A 17,008-nucleotide genomic window follows, 5' to 3' on the forward strand; every position below is an offset into this window, starting at 1 on the left:
TGATTATATTTCATATCTTTTTGCATTAATACAATTGTATTTTAATTCATGTTTGAACTGTAAGATTCTTTCAAATATTTTCTATTAAGAATGTAGTTGGTCTCTTAATTTTTGTTTGATTGTTTTAATTTCTGAATTATTCAATGGTTACCAAACACTAGTTGTCATAAAAAGATTTTCGTTCACCTTATGGTGTGTAGTAGTGACATTTTATCCTCCAACCATTTTATAAATTTAACTGACTAAATTTTTTCAGATGGCAGTACATAGATCACTCGATGCATGCTGAGACATGAATTCACATTTCTACCACTTCGGAAAGTATCAATAACCTACATGTAAAATGGACTAGAAGATACTGAAAATATTAATGGTTTTATACAATGTACGTGTAATGGTTATCGTCTGTAATTGATAGTCAATTAAGAGTAGTGTGACAATAAGTTAATGCCGAGAAATTCTGACAATTACATGAAGAAAGAAATTCAAATTTTGTATTACTAACTTTCATTAATTTCATTTAAGCTTATACTTCATAAACACTATAAAACGTGTATTTATATGATAATTTAGACAATTATTACAAATTCATAGTTTTAACTGCTTATAATAAACTCAATTCTAATGTTATTGTCATCAAACTCAGACCATTAGATTAAGAAAGATATTCTAATTTTCTATTATTAACTTTCATTAATTTCATTTAAGCTTATACTTCATAAACACTATAAAACGTGTATTTATATGATAATTTAGACAAATATAAAAATTTATATTTTTAACTGCTTATAAAACACTCAATTCTCACGTTAATCACATCAAACTCAGACCATTAGATTAAGAAAAATATTCTAATTTTCTATTATTAACTTTCATTAATTTCATTTAAGCTTATACTTCATAAACACTATAAAACGTGTTTTTATATGATAATTTAGACAAATATAAAAATTCATAGTTTTAACTGCTTATAATAAACTCAATTCTAATGTTAATGTCATCAAACTCAGACCATTAGATTAAGAAAGATATTCTAATTTTCTATTATAAACTTTCATTAATTTCATTTAAGCTTATACTTCATAAACACTATAATACGTGTTTTTATATGATAATTTAGACAATTATAAAAATTCATATGTATTTCATATTGAAAAGAATCAATTTTAAGTTTTTCTACAAGTGTCTTCTTTAGTTACACTTATTTTATATTCAAATTCGACTAAACATTCTGGTAGATTTGTACAATCATTTATTATTTATCATAATTATTGTTTCTCTAATCATTATACATATTTTATCGACTACTTTTTTTTAGATGGCAATACAGCAATTCACTCAAGGCTTGCTGAGACATGACTACGCATTCATACCACTTGAGAAAATATCATCAACCTACGTTGAAAATCAACTAGAAGATACTGATAATTATATAGGTTTTATGCAATGTACGTGAAATGGCTATTGTATGTAATTGATAGTAAATTAATAGTAGTGTAACAATTGAAATTTGTTAAAATTCTGAATAAAGGATTGGGAAACACCTTTAGCTTGAAATTTTCATTCATAACACTTGCCTTAGCTGTAAAAATCTTTTAATATTATTTACTATGTTTATTTCATTAATAGGTTTTAATTTAACCACATCCCAAAGTGATTTAATTTAAATTGTCAAGATTCAATAGATGTTTTACGGTGATTTTATTCAAAAATAATTTCATATTATTATGTTCAAATCAGAATTATTTCTGAAGAATAGTAATGTCATACTATATTGCAAAAAATCAATTTTATATTTTCCTATGAGTGTATTTTAAAGTTACAATTATTTTACCTTCAAATTCAACAAAACAGCTGGTAGATTTTTATAATATTTGATTGCTTATCATAATTAATGTTTCTTATCATCTATTATATGATTATATTTCATATCTTTTTGCATTAATACATTTGTATTTTAATTCATGTTTGAACTGTAAGATTCTTTCAAATATTTTCTATTAAGAATGTAGTTGGTCTCTTAATTTTTGTTTGATTGTTTTAATTTCTGAATTATTCAATGGTTACCAAACACTAGTTGTCATAAAAAGATTTTCGTTCACCTTATGGTGTGTAGTAGTGACATTTTATCCTCCAACCATTTTATAAATTTAACTGACTAAATTTTTTCAGATGGCAGTACATAGATCTCTCGATGCATGCTGAGACATGAATTCACATTTCTACCACTTCGGAAAGTATCAATATCCTACATGTAAAATGGACTAGAAGATACTGAAAATATTAATGGTTTTATACAATGTACGTGTAATGGTTATCGACTGTAATTGATAGTCAATTAAGAGTAGTGTGACAATAAGTTAATGCCGAGAAATTCTGACAATTACATGAAGAAAGAAATTCAAATTTTGTATTACTAACTTTCATTAATTTCATTTAAGCTTATACTTCATAAACACTGTAAAACGTGTATTTATATGATAATTTAGACAAATATAAAAATTTGTAGTTTTAACTGCTTATAATAAACTCAATTCTAATGTTAATGTCATCAAACTCAGACCATTAGATTAAGAAAAATATTCTAATTTTCTATTATTAACTTTCATTTATTTCATTTAAGCTTATACTTCATAAACACTATAATACGTGTTTTTATATGATAATTTAGACAATTATAAAAATTCATAGTTTTAACTGCTTATAATAAACTCAATTCTAATGTTAATGTCATCAAACTCAGACCATTAGATTAAGAAAAATATTCTAATTTTCTATTATTAACTTTCATTAATTTCATTTAAGCTTCTACTTCATAAACACTATAAAACGTGTATTTATATGATAATTTAGACAAATATAAAAATTCATATTTTTAACTGCTTATAAAACACTCAATTCTCACGTTAGTCACATCAAACTCAGACCATTAGATTAAGAAAAATATTCTAATTTTCTATTATTAACTTTCATTAATTTCATTTAAGCTTATACTTCATAAACACTAAAAAACGTGTTTTTATATGATAATTTAGACAAATATAAAAATTCATAGTTTTAACTGCTTATAATAAACTCAATTCTAATGTTAATGTCATCAAACTCAGACCATTAGATTAAGAAAGATATTCTAATTTACTATTATTAACTTTCATTAATTTCATTTAAGCTTATACTTCATAAACACTATGAAACGTGTATTTATATGATAATTTAGACAATTATTACAAATTCATATTTTTAACCGCATATTGATCATTCAATTCTCATGATAGTTACATCAAACTCAGACCATTAGATTAAGAAAAATATTGTAATTATCTATTATTAACTTTCATTAATTTCATTTAAGCTTATACTTCATAAACACTATAAAACGTGTTTTTATATGATAATTTAGACAAATATAAAAAATCGTAGTTTTAACTGCTTATAATAAACTCAATTCTAATGTTAATGTCATCAAACTCAGACCATTAGATTAAGAAAGATATTCTAATTTTCTATTATTAACTTTCATTAATTTCATTTAAGCTTATACTTCATAAACACTATAATACGTGTTTTTATATGATAATTTAGACAATTATAAAAATACATATGTATTTCATATTGAAAAGAATCAATTTTATGTTTTTCTACAAGTGTCTTCTTTAGTTACACTTATTTTATATTCAAATTCGACAAAACATGCTGGTAGATTTGTACTATCTTTTATTATCTATCATAATAATTGTTTCTCCAATCATTATACATATTTAATCGACTACTTTTTTTTAGATGGCAATACAGCAGATCACTCAAGGCTTGCTGAGACATGACTACGCATTCATACCACTTGGGAAAATATCATCATCCTACGTTGAAAATTAACTAGAAGATACTGATAATTATATAGGTTTTATGCAATGTACGTGAAATGGCTATTGAATGTAATTGATAGTAATTTAATAGTAGTGTAACAATTGAAATTTGTTAAAAATCTGAATAAAGGATTGGGAAACACCTTTAGCTTGAAATTTTCATTCATAACATTTGCCTTAGCTGTAAAAATCTTTTAATATTATTTACTATATTTATTTCATTAATAGGTTTTAATTTAACCACATCCCAAAGTGATTTAATTTAAATTGTCAAGATTCAATAGATGTTTTACGATGATTTTATTCAAATATAATTTCATATTATTATGTTCAAATCAGAATTATTTCTGAAGAATAGTAATGTCATACTAAATTGCAAAAAATCAATTTTATATTTTCCAATGAGTGTATTTTAAAGTTACAATTATTTTACCTTCAAATTCAACAAAACAGCTGGTAGATTTTTATAATATTTGATTGCTTATCATAATTAATGTTTCTTATCATCTATTATATGATTATATTTCATATCTTTTTGCATTTATACATTTGTATTTTAATTCATGTTTCAACTGTAAGATTCTTTCAAATATTTTCTATTAAGAATGTAGTTGGTCTCTTAGTTTTTGTTTGATTGTTTTAATTTCTGAATTATTCAATGGTTACCAAACACTAGTTGTCATAAAAAGATTTTCGTTCACCTTATGGTGTGTAGTAGTGACATTTTATCCTCCAACCATTTTATAAATTTAACTGACTAAATATTTTCAGATGGCAGTACATAGATCACTCGTTGCATGCTGAGACATGAATTCACATTACTACCACTTCGGAAAGTATCAATATCCTACGTGTAAAATGGACTAGAAGATACTGATAATATTAATTGTTTTATGCAATGTATGTGTAATGGTTATCGAATGTAATTGATAGTTAATTAAGAGTATTGTGACAATAAGTTAATGCCGAGAAATTCTGACAATAACATGAAGAAAGAAATTCAAATTTTGTATTACTAATTTTCATTAATTTCATTTAAGCTTATACTTCATAAACACTATAAAACGTGTATTTATATGATAATTTAGACAAATAAAAAAATTCATAGTTTCAACTGCTTATAATAAATTCAATTCTAATTTTGTTAATGTCATCAAACTCAGACCATTAGATTAAAAAAGATATTCTAATTTTCTATTATTAACTTTCATTAATTTCATTTAACCTTATACTTCATAAACACTATAAAACGTGTTGTTATATGATAATTTAGATAATTATAAAAATTTATTTGTATTTCATATTGAAAAGAATCAATTTTAAGTTTTTCTACAAGTGTCTTCTTTAGTTACACTTATTTTATATTCAAATTCGACAAAACATGCTGGTAGATTTGTACTATCTTTTATTATCTATCATAATAATTGTTTCTCCAATCATTATACATATTTAATCGACTACTTTTTTTTAGATGGCAATACAGCAGATCACTCAAGGCTTGCTGAGACATGACTACGCATTCATACCACTTGGGAAAATATCATCATCCTACGTTGAAAATTAACTAGAAGATACTGATAATTATATAGGTTTTATGCAATGTACGTGAAATGGCTATTGAATGTAATTGATAGTAATTTAATAGTAGTGTAACAATTGAAATTTGTTAAAAATCTGAATAAAGGATTGGGAAACACCTTTAGCTTGAAATTTTCATTCATAACATTTGCCTTAGCTGTAAAAATCTTTTAATATTATTTACTATATTTATTTCATTAATAGGTTTTAATTTAACCACATCCCAAAGTGATTTAATTTAAATTGTCAAGATTCAATAGATGTTTTACGATGATTTTATTCAAATATAATTTCATATTATTATGTTCAAATCAGAATTATTTCTGAAGAATAGTAATGTCATACTAAATTGCAAAAAATCAATTTTATATTTTCCAATGAGTGTATTTTAAAGTTACAATTATTTTACCTTCAAATTCAACAAAACAGCTGGTAGATTTTTATAATATTTGATTGCTTATCATAATTAATGTTTCTTATCATCTATTATATGATTATATTTCATATCTTTTTGCATTTATACATTTGTATTTTAATTCATGTTTCAACTGTAAGATTCTTTCAAATATTTTCTATTAAGAATGTAGTTGGTCTCTTAGTTTTTGTTTGATTGTTTTAATTTCTGAATTATTCAATGGTTACCAAACACTAGTTGTCATAAAAAGATTTTCGTTCACCTTATGGTGTGTAGTAGTGACATTTTATCCTCCAACCATTTTATAAATTTAACTGACTAAATATTTTCAGATGGCAGTACATAGATCACTCGTTGCATGCTGAGACATGAATTCACATTACTACCACTTCGGAAAGTATCAATATCCTACGTGTAAAATGGACTAGAAGATACTGATAATATTAATTGTTTTATGCAATGTATGTGTAATGGTTATCGAATGTAATTGATAGTTAATTAAGAGTAGTGTGACAATAAGTTAATGCCGAGAAATTCTGACAATAACATGAAGAAAGAAATTCAAATTTTGTATTACTAACTTTCATTAATTTCATTTAAGCTTATACTTCATAAACACTATAAAACGTGTATTTATATGATAATTTAGACAAATAAAAAAATTCATAGTTTCAACTGCTTATAATAAATTCAATTCTAATTTTGTTAATGTCATCAAACTCAGACCATTAGATTAAAAAAGATATTCTAATTTTCTATTATTAACTTTCATTAATTTCATTTAACCTTATACTTCATAAACACTATAAAACGTGTTGTTATATGATAATTTAGATAATTATAAAAATTTATTTGTATTTCATATTGAAAAGAATCAATTTTAAGTTTTTCTACAAGTGTCTTCTTTAGTTACACTTATTTTATATTCAAATTCGACAAAACATGCTGGTAGATTTGTACTATCTTTTGTTATTTATCATAATTATTGTTTCTCCAATCATTATACTTATTTAATAGACTTTTTTTTTTTTAGATGGCAATACAGCAGATCACTCAAGGCTTGCTGAGACATGACTACGCATTCATACCACTTGGGAAAATATCATCATCCTACGTTGAAAATTAACTAGAAGATACTGATAATTATATAGGTTTTATGCAATGTACGTGAAATGGCTATTGAATGTAATTGATAGTAAATTAATAGTAGTTTAACAATTGGAATTTGTTAAAAATCTGAATAAATGATTGGGAAACATCTTTAGCTTGAAATTTTCATTCATAACACTTGCCTTAGCTGTAAAAATCTTTTAATATTATTTACTATATTTATTTCATTAATAGGTTTTAATTTAACCACATCCCAAAGTGATTTAATTTAAATTGTCAAGATTCAATAGATGTTTTACGATGATTTTATTCAAATATAATTTCATATTATTATGTTCAAATCAGAATTATTTCTGAAGAATAGTAATGTCATACTAAATTGCAAAAAATCAATTTTATATTTTCCTATGAGTGTATTTTAATGTTACAATTATTTTACCTTCAAATTCAACAAAACAGCTGGTAGATTTTTATAATATTTGATTGCTTATCATAATTAATGTTTCTTATCATCTATTATATGATTATATTTCATATCTTTTTGCATTTATACATTTGTATTTTAATTCATGTTTCAACTGTAAGATTCTTTCAAATATTTTCTATTAAGAATGTAGTTGGTCTCTTAGTTTTTGTTTGATTGTTTTAATTTCTGAATTATTCAATGGTTACCAAACACTAGTTGTCATAAAAAGATTTTCGTTCACCTTATGGTGTGTAGTAGTGACATTTTATCCTCCAACCATTTTATAAATTTAACTGACTAAATATTTTCAGATGGCTGTACATAGATCACTCGATGCATGCTGAGACATGAATTCACATTTCTACCACTTCGGAAAGTATCAATATCCTATGTTGAAAATCGACTAGATGATACTGATTACAATAATAGTTTTATGTAAAGTACGAGTAATGGATATTGAATATAATTGATAGTGACATAATTGTAGTATAACAAAAACTTAGTGTCATGAAATCCAGACCATTAGATTAAGTAAATAATTCTTATTTAGCATTACCAACTTTTATATATTTCATTTAAGCAGATACTTCATATACTCTATAAAACATGATTTTATATGATAATTTTGACTCATATTACCAATTCATATTTTTAGCTGTTCATAAAAATCTCATCAAATTAGTGTCATGAATCCTAGACAATTAGATTAATTAAATGATTCTTACTTACCATTTATTATTTTCCTTTTTTTCTTTGTTAATCGTCTTAGTTGCACTGTGGTCTATGTTACACTGTCCTATAAATGTTAGTATTCTATCTTATGTGTTTTATGTTTTGTTGATAGGTACATGTTTAACATAATTAACAGTGTAACAACAATTCATAACAAAATTAGTAAGTTCCATCAATATTTGTATTTAGTCTAGTATATAAATTGTTTTTTATTTGCGTATTTATCATATCGCCTTCAAAGCTTAACCTGGTGTTGTAAAATTTGAACAATTCCCTTATTAGTATTGAATCATTTATGAAAAAAATTAGTTTCAATTTTGAGAAATTTTTATTACTTCAAATACTAAGTTATATGTAAATGTATCATTATAAATAGAAATTGTGTAATGGATATTTTTGCTTTTTAATGGTGTGTATGAAAACAAATTGTTTTTTTCATTATTGTTATTGTTGACAATATTATACCTATTATTAAATAATGATTAATTTATATAATAAACTGAATGACAGTCTTTCAAAGATTGACTATTGTTGAAAATCAGTTCTTTTAGAATTACTACAGTACACAAATAACCTCACAGAAATTGTATAATTTTTATTTTCTGGATAAACATGATTTGTTATGTTTATGGTTGAATAATGTAAATTTACTTTTTTAAATTAGAAATTATACTTCCAGATCTGAAAGAAAAATACTACAAGGATTATCAGAGAATCTGTACAGTAACTGAACAGAAACGATGATCTGTTGATGTTTTTGAAGAGGACTGTTCTCCAAAATCATGACTATGTTCCACAACAAATTGGCCCTTATCTCTTAGTACCTATGTTGTAAATACTGTGAATATTGTAATTCATTTAAATTTAATTTTCTACTTGTCCACTTACAAAAAATTATTCAACTGGGGAATTAATTGTATTTATTATTGTAGGAGGACTGTTATTGTTCAATGTTATAAATTATAATATTCCTTTTATTATTAAATTATGTAATTTATTAAGTTTATTGTTATTGAATTATTTTATTTATAAAATTTACTATTATTTAATTATATTATTATTAAGTGAGTAACTACTAGTAAAAAATTATACTTTATTTTTTCAAAAATGATGATTTTAAAATAAATTATAGAGTTAATAAACTAACGTACCCATTACATTTTTTTTAAAATACTACTTAAGAATTAAAAAGTGATGTTCTTCTTATTAAAATTAATCTAATTATGTTTATACAAAAACTGTATTTAAGTATTTTCAGATATGTTGGTTGCAGTAAGAACTATTTATGAGAAACTTTGTTTTGCTTTCAATTTTTAATCCTAACTATAAAAAATTGAGTAAGTGGGTGTTGCTTTGCTGTACAATAGGTTAATAATGGGTGTACTGACATTTAAATTCAATGAAATAAAATCATTATATCAGAAAAACAATTATGAACAAAGATGTTCTATCAGCCTATATTATTACTAAGTAGATTTGATGGCATTGTCAATAAAGTAATTAATTTTACTATTGCATTAGTACAGCAGTAGGTTAAATTCATTTTTACAGGAAAAACAACACATTTGAAAATGCCATTATATGTATAAAAATATAATAATATACTTACTATATAACTTCTTATGAAGAATTATGTATACAATTTCCAAAACTTAAAAATAGAAGAAAGACAACTTTTAACTACGAAAAAGTTTGTTCTTTTTTTGCAATTTGATAGGTAAATGTCAAGGTATAAACTTATAATATTATAAAAACAAATCAAGACTTATGAATTATGATTATCCTTGTATTACATTTTTAGGCTTTTTTACACAACAAAAAAAAGTTTTATGGACATTTGTGATCTGTGTTTTGTTTATATATCAATAATATTAGTTATAGCCAGGCTGTCAGATCCTTATTTCTTTCATCAGTAGAAGGGGTTTATATACCCTTATACGCAAGTTCTATACATTATAATTATTTTTTAAAAATAAAATATTGGTTGGTCGGTTGATTCTTCTATTATTCTACCTCTATGATACAATTTATTTTATAAATTATTTTGTCATACAGTACACCTCAAATAGTGAACGCATTATGTATTTTATTAAATTGGCATACAGATTTGAAGGTATTTTGTATAGGCAACCCTACCGCACATTCAATATTTTCGCTATTTTCTATTTTCCTCATAAACTATTGCATAATATTTAAAAACTGTCGACTCATTTATAATTATATAACTGTCCAAATTCTGATTTTTTTATGAATTTTTGTCCAAAAATTCAATTTATTATTACGTTTTCAAAAATCTAACTCCAAAACCTAAACCCTTTAATACTGGCCCCATCTAGATAAAATCTTCAAGGATCGACGCAGATGCGTCTCTAAATAATCTTCCAAATAGTAAAGGTTTTTCAACTCAATTATTTAGACGGTAAGTGGTGATTTAAATTTAAAGTTTTCAAAAAAAGAAATTGGCGGGAAATTTGGTTTTAGCAATTTCTTAATTTTAAAATTAAAATTCAACATTTTTGAGAACAGAAATTTGATTTTAAGGTGTCACTGCATTGAACCTCGAAGATTTCGAAACGATACAACTATGAACTAATATTAAAAAGTTAGTATTTCAAGTTGAATCTCAAAATCTATAGATGAATATCATAATAACAACATAATATATATAATAATAATAATATTATTATATCATGTGTTAAAATCACGAGTTGTAAAATGCGAAGTTTTAGAAAAGTTATGTTGTATAACATAAACTTTTTAAATATTTATTTTATTTACTTAATGCAAGTCTGCATAATATTCAGCATTAGGTACTTAAGTCAATTTCTTTAATGAATCTGGTTTCAAAGTAAATAATTATATTTTTCAGTTATAAAAGTTTAACATTACCCTAAACGGTATAATAATACTGAATCTTCTACATTTTAATTACCAAAAGCAACAAAAAAATTATGAAAAATTACGACTCGGTACAATTTGTAAGAAATACGATATATTCGCAAACGTCAAAGTCATATAATATTCTATGTAAATAAAAAAAACTACATTACTTACTATACGTACAATTACAAAAGGTAGACCTTAAACACCTTTTCAAAAGCGTAAATATTCTTAATTTCGTACTGTGTTTCATCATTATCTATGAGTATTGAGTACTATTATTACTTATTAGTACTGTATACTTGCATTAAATTGTTAAATTTTAGGAAGGCATTCATATTTAGTAAAACACTAGGTAAGTATACGTATTATTTAGAAATAGTTTTTCATCAAATCATATCGAGAATCATGCGGCAATGATATGATATATAATAATTTTGAAAAATTCTTACGAAAAAACTATTGTCTCTAGCTACAGCTATAAAAGTTACATTCCTAAACAATGGTTAGGCTTCTTCAAAAATTACCCTGTAGTTGGGGTACCTTTAACCCCCCCCACCCAAATATATTTTTGAAAAACCTTAGTGGTCGTTCGACGTGTCTGAAACTCAATATTCTGCTATTTTGGAGGATTCTGATTAAAAGTGGTATCTTTTGTCGAGACCGTAAATGCCGTTTTTACCCCACTTTGGGGCTTTGGAATTCCGAAATTTGAGTTTTTTAGTCGAGTGTTACTCGGCCGGGTTTCAATGTAGGGGCATAGTTTCTTCACCAAAAGTTTTGTTTTAAGTTATTTTGTATAAAATCTTTCAGTGGTCGGAGGTTCCTATGCCCGCCTATGCCCGCCTATGCTCCTTTCATGGATATTTTGAAAAATGTTTATTTTTTGTTTCACGTTTCTGAAATTCGCAGGTTCGATTTTTTGTAGATCGGTGATCAAAATCGGCGTCTTGAGTTTACACTGTAGGAGCCTTTTTTACCCCTCTTTTTGGCGTCGGAAATTAGGATTTTGCAGTTTTTGGACTTTGTCGCCACGGAACACTTAGACTTTGGGAGGTTAGAGCAATTTTTTTCTACGCATCGTTAAGAAATTTTTGTCAAAAATCGAACGGTACCAAAACCAAAGAAATTGGACATTTTTTTGAGAAGTTATGATTTTCTTTTTCTTTTTTGGTACCTACTTAGATTTTCTGAATTTTTTGAAATTGAGTTTTTGTTCAATATTTTTGAAATTCGAGTGCTGACTTATAAATGCCATGACGAGTTATAAAGGTTCTATGGTCAAAATGCCTAGGATCATTATTTACCCCGTAATCGGGGTGCGAAAATAGTTGAAAATCGAATCGCTTGTTTTTTTGTATACACATATACGTTTCTTTATGGTATACCCCCGTATATCGATTTAACGAATTATATTTTTGAACTTTTTTTGAACTTTTTACTCGTTTTAGGTTTGTTCGCGTTTCAACGTTTGGCAATTATGCCATCAGCAAAAAAAATAATTTATTTAGAAGTAATTTTTCATCAAATCACATCGATAATACATTTATTTAATGTTTATACACCTCGTATATATAAGCAATTTCGTTGTATATATGAGATACGACCATCATTTTTAAAATGTACGACGCAGTCAGTCGATCACTCGATCGAAAGCCATACCATTTTTAATAAGTCGTTTTACTCTAACACTATATTTTATGATCCTTTATTAAGTAAAACTTTATTAACTATTCAGTATTCGACTCAATCAATAAATTAAATTCATCAACCAAAATTGTGTTGATATTTGATTTTCATTCCTTAAGAAGAACCGACTACCAAACAATTAAACAACCGTACAAGATCTGACTGGAACGGGATATAACAGTGTTAAATATCAACTAGGTACCTAGGTATCAACAATTGTTCATATACCTAACTGATGAACTTTGAATTTCAATCATCAAAATTAACGATATATATGTCGCATCCACTTAATGTAATCGTATTTTTCATGAAATGGATATCCATTTCATGAACAACGATCATATCGTGTAAGTCAAATTTTAGTTAATGAAATGAACATATATTTTATCCATTTCATGAAATGGAAACTCTTATTTTACACTTTGTGTAATATTTTTAATTAATTACATCAATGGGTAACATTTTGTGAAATCGAAATAATAATATTGATACGAGTACACGAATCTAGTATCTTTAAATTGTAAGCATTAAGATACTAAATAGGTACCTATTGTAGAACTTACTGTACTATACTAATAAGTAATATGTTATCGACACCTGTTATCGATAAATAATCGCATCAATTGTATGAGTGTAATAGCACTCTGGAAAGTTTTTATTTTTATTTTTATATGATGCCAGTACGTTCTCTGACTTGATGCGAGCCGTATATTAACGTTCATTACAAGGAATACAATTTATAAAATGGAATTTGATTCATTTGCTGAATATTATGAAAAATTACGGCGCAACACATTTGCGCCCGAACCCATTTATCGTAGCTCATTTGCGCCCCAAATCATAGCCCATATGCGCCCGATTCAGATCAGGTGAAAATCGTGCAACGTTGCCATTTATTGAGTATATTGGCGTGTAACTATAAAATCTAAAATAATATTTGATCGTTTCCCAAGCTAATCCTCGACGCACCTCGCACCACAAATTGCGCTGAATCATTTCACAAGCACTTTAACTCCCAATTTTATTCACCTCATCCTCAATTGACTAGTGTAATTGAAAATTTAAAACTTATACAAGTAGAATCATATCTAAAAATAAATGAAATCAAGAAGGGTAAAATAAAACCACGACGTAAAGAGGAAAAAGAAAAAATACAACATAATATTATGAAGCGTGGAATGAGTACAGAGGAAAACACTTAAATAAAATAGAATACTTAAAAAAATGTCTTATAAATTTCGGGGAATCAATTTATAATAACTGTATGATTATTTTAATATTATTATAATTTAATTATTTTTTGTGTTATTAACATTCTTATTATTGACTAATGTACCTATATTATTAATTTTGATTATTTTTGACAAAATAATAAATTTTTGATGCAATATAAATAATATATATGTATATATAATATGTATACTAGTATACTGTTTAGTATTTAACATTATTTTTAAAATTATTACTTTTTTTAATTTTGATTTTACATAGAATTGTATATTTTTAAACAACAACGGCAACATTGCATGCAAAATGGGCGCATTTGGGCTATAAATCAGGGTGTTATGTTTTTTATTTTGGGCGCAAATGTCCATAACCCTCGGGGCGCAAATGGGCTGCTCTTGGGCGCAAATGGGCTACAGCCGAAAAATTAAATGCCTACTATGTAGGCAAACCCGGGAAAAAACCACCCACCAAAAATGAGGTTCAATTAATAATTGAAGAAATATTAGCGGCCAAAATAAAAATGTAAGTAATTGTTAAAATATACAAAATATTTACACTTCAAATAAAATTATAACAATCAGCCATCAGGGCTTGTATTTCAAAAAACTATTTTGTTTTATGTTATTTGGAATTAAGAGGACGCTATACCCGCAGTGTTGTCTCTGTCTTATACTAACGTACATTATAACAAATTTTCATTCAGTAGAATACATTTTGTGATGTTAACTTTAATATTAGAGTAAATTTACCTATGATAAAATTTAAAGGTAAGAATATTATCTAGACAATGACATATGCTTTTAAGATATTATTATTTTAAAGTGAGTTATGAACATTTTAAAGTTGTAATATTTCACATAGCTGTAACTCACATTAAAATAATAATATCATTAAAAGCATATGTCATTGTCTAGATATTATTCTTACCTTTAAATTTGATAATAGGTAAATTCACTCTAATATTAAAGCTAACATCACAAAATGTATTCTTCTGAACGAAAATTTTTTATGATGTACGTTAGTAAGACAGAGACAACAAATGCGGGTATGTCCTCTTATGCTTTTATTAGGAGTGCGATGAAAAAAATAAAGAACCATAATACATCATACAAAAAATTAAAATGATGAAATAATATTACAAAACTAAACACACCAACTCGGAACTCAGTATGGCTTAGTAAAAGGGTGGTACAATTCAGCAAGTTTAAAACCCGCGACATCTAATTTTTTAAAAATTACCGAAGTTAATAATGATAAAGAACTTACATTACGTGAAACAGTTTCTCATATTTCTGGGGGACAAGGTTTTTTAAGTTTGTAAACGCCAATGTGAATCAAAACGTTGTGCTTGTTTTAAAGCTTCGGTAAAATGCAACAGTCGTTGCCATAGCTCTAGTATTTGTAAAAATAAGTAATAATTTATTATTTATATAAATAATAAATTATTAATTATTATTATAACTATTTATATTTATATAATTTATTATTATTATAAAATATAATTATAATACAATATTACATAATTATAATAATCATGAATAAATGTAATAAAATGTACTTGTATCAATGTTATTATTTCGATTTCACAAAAAGTTACCTATTGATGTAATTAATTAAAAATATTACACAAAGTGTAAAATAAGAGTTTCCATTTCATGAACTAAAAAATGCTTATAATTAAATGTATATTGTTGTGAATGTATGATAATAAATAATAATATGACAAGTCTCAAAATGTATTAACGCTGAACAATAGGTATAGTAAATTACAAAATGACAGGTGTAATATTATGTTTTCTATTCAAAAATTTGTCATTGTTCGTTTGTAGATGAGGTTAATCCCACATAGAAGAATGATAAATGGTGAAATCTAAAGTTTATCGATAGAGAATTTTATGCAGATTCCATTTAAATGGTCAGTGTAATGAATTTTTCAGTAGTTAAATAGATAACTTTCAAAAAGCATAAAAAAGCCAAAAAACAATACAAAATTAGCTTTATCAATATTATCATATATTATACATTAAGATAATGAATTAAAATTAGTATAACCATGGTTTTAGTTTTATAAGGTTAAAACTTCGAATGTCTGATAAACAATTGCGGTTTTTATGTAAATAATAATTATACGTTAATTTGATAATTTGTATTTTTTTAATTTTACTTTTTAGTATTTACGTTCTAAGTAGTTAGTTTTTATATAATTAAATAATATGTTCTTTACCCTGTACAGTATACAAATTACAGATCTAAACATTTCTCTTTAGATATTAGATGTGATCTTCATCAGTCATTCTTATAGTCATTGGAAACAACCGGTTTGCATAATATGTAGATTTGATTAACAGTATAATTATTTTTACTTTCTAGGTACAATATATCGATAAATAATTGAAGCCAAAAAACAAGTTAAATTCATGCTATCTACAACATTCATATTCAAATCTTCATAACTTAAATCATGTAAGTTCTGTATAGTGTTCCTAATGTTCCTATAATGTATTACTCATTTAAGGTTTATTACCTATTAGCATATCTGAAACAACTTAACTGACAAGATAATTATTTATCTTATAAAGTTGTAGTCAGGTGTTGGTTGATACCTGTGATTTTGTAATTGTTGGCTGATCAATTTTATAGTAGTAGTAAATGGTGATAGAATTACTATTTTATAATATTAAAAAGGTTGTATATTGTTATTTTTTTACTTTTCTATATCAGGTATAGATAATAATAAATAATATAAGTATATATACTTTAGGTACACAACTATAACACAAGGATGTTTGCTATAATAATATTGATTAATGATTGGTTTCTATTTTACATTAAATTTCATTATAATACTGAGCTATTGAAACAATTTTCAAAATTATTTAGTTAATATAATTTTTTTTTCCTAATTATAGTTAGCAAGATACAGTAACTGAAGTATACATGTATCCAGGCCAATAAAGAGATTATTCTGTTTGGAAAAACATCTGAAAAAACTGTTCCTTCTAACATAATTGTTTATCCGTAAGGTAGAAGAGTTCATATTATCTGAAT

General features: G+C 25.4%; 4 long non-coding RNA genes across 4 annotated transcripts; all 4 read left to right on the forward strand.

Annotated features, from left to right (window-relative positions):
* Positions 1–2,178: 2,178 nt before the first annotated feature.
* Positions 2,179–4,011, forward strand: LOC132926563 (uncharacterized). Its single transcript, XR_009661471.1, has 2 exons — positions 2,179–2,301; positions 3,781–4,011. It is a non-coding gene; the product is annotated as an uncharacterized LOC132926563 (long non-coding RNA).
* Positions 4,012–4,639: 628 nt separating this feature from the next.
* Positions 4,640–5,565, forward strand: LOC132926792 (uncharacterized). The gene is made up of 2 exons (XR_009661529.1): positions 4,640–4,763; positions 5,335–5,565. It is a non-coding gene; the product is annotated as an uncharacterized LOC132926792 (long non-coding RNA).
* A 628-nt stretch (positions 5,566–6,193) lies between these two features.
* LOC132926569 (uncharacterized) lies at positions 6,194–7,981 on the forward strand. The gene is made up of 3 exons (XR_009661473.1): positions 6,194–6,317; positions 6,890–7,019; positions 7,744–7,981. It is a non-coding gene; the product is annotated as an uncharacterized LOC132926569 (long non-coding RNA).
* A 161-nt stretch (positions 7,982–8,142) lies between these two features.
* On the forward strand, positions 8,143–9,165 carry LOC132926570 (uncharacterized). The gene is made up of 2 exons (XR_009661474.1): positions 8,143–8,326; positions 8,844–9,165. It is a non-coding gene; the product is annotated as an uncharacterized LOC132926570 (long non-coding RNA).
* Positions 9,166–17,008: the final 7,843 nt, after the last annotated feature.

The sequence above is a fragment of the Rhopalosiphum padi genome, chromosome 3 (genome assembly GCF_020882245.1).
Source record: "Rhopalosiphum padi isolate XX-2018 chromosome 3, ASM2088224v1, whole genome shotgun sequence".
Classification (NCBI taxonomy): domain Eukaryota; kingdom Metazoa; phylum Arthropoda; class Insecta; order Hemiptera; family Aphididae; genus Rhopalosiphum; species Rhopalosiphum padi.